Below are 1,521 nucleotides of genomic sequence, written 5' to 3' on the forward strand. Positions count from 1 at the left end.
ATTATTTGTAAATAAACTTGTACCAATTTCTAGGAAAACTGAAAACATTGTTTAGATTAAGGGTGTTCTGGAAATCTAACTCATAAGACAAAGAAAAAACGTAATCTGGACAAAAACAAGCTTTCATTTTGATTGAAAAAAAAATGTGTTTATATTTTAAAACAGAAAACTCTGGAATTTTTATTCCAAAATTGTGGCTTTTGGTTGTATGTTAGTGCCACTTGATGTCCCCTCAGAAAAAAACGCAAACTTAAGATACATGCTGCGTTCATGTGGTGTTGAAATACTTGGAAAATAGACTGACTCACATAAACACACATAAACATCAGTAAAACAACAAATCTTGAGCCAGAGGCCAACTTGTATGAGGAAAATGACGAATGCAAGCAAGGGGACAGAGGGGCGGAGTGGAAAGAGAGACTTTGGCACACCCAGTCATTGGTTGTGTCAGTACTCCCAGGTTTTTCTAGCATCTGGTTTTCTTATCCAACGAGGTTTGAATTAAAAAAAAAATACTCAGAAACGCAGTTTTAATCACAAATTATTTTATATAGGTCCTCTACTACAAGGAAAATGCTACTAGAACACGTTAAAAAAACTAAAAAAAGACCCCTTTTTTGGAGTGGGTCTTTAACACCGGACAGGTCACTGGCAATGCCTAAATAACACGCGCTTTTTGACCTACCTCAACTCTTTGACCATTTGACAATCAGTGGAATCACTACAGCAAATTGTTGAAAATCAATGTAACGTCTGGTTGACACCGAAAGCAGAAGCGGTCCTCCATGGCTAGCTTGCGCCGTGTAGCGATCGTTTCGTTGTCTGGTCTATTTTCTGCGCAAGCTGCGAGTGATCCCATTATTCTGGCAGGAAGTTACACCAAGACACACAAAAAAAAAAAAAAATACAGGTAAATTATCAAAAATGTAACCAATGTTACACAATAAAATGCTGCGGTTGACAAATGCGGTCATATTTTTTCATCTAAGCAGATTGTAGAGATGAAAATAAACACGCAAAAAACTAACAGGCACAAACACACAGATCAACGTAATGGGCTAACTACGGAGCAGGGGGTGGGGGTGTCTGATGATGGCAAAAATAAACTTTAAATCACTACAGCGGGGCAGAAGTGCCTGTCAACCGACAGGGAAGTGCTGCTTTTCTCCGCTTCAGACTCTCCAATTCAGAATCTGCTAGAATGATGTTAATTGCGTAAATGGTTGAAGAGTTATGGTGGTCCACATAATCAGTGAAATCTTGTTTCAGTGGGTGCTACCATCATAAAAAAATGTAAGGCAGTTCGCTTCCTTTCTCCTGGCCGATCTGCAGCTTGGTTTTACAGCTGGAAGGGAAAGCAGCCATTTTTGTTGATCTCTCGTGTCCCGTCATGCTCAGCCTTACCTCTGGTGAGATGCGAGAACAAACAAAGCCAAGGATCTCATCTGCAAGTCAAGAGTCACTCTGCTACCCCGTGTTCCACGACAGCTGTTTATCATCGAGAACGAGAATGCAAGGCCA

Source organism: Oryzias melastigma, linkage group LG6 (assembly GCF_002922805.2).
Source record: "Oryzias melastigma strain HK-1 linkage group LG6, ASM292280v2, whole genome shotgun sequence".
NCBI classification, from domain to species: domain Eukaryota; kingdom Metazoa; phylum Chordata; class Actinopteri; order Beloniformes; family Adrianichthyidae; genus Oryzias; species Oryzias melastigma.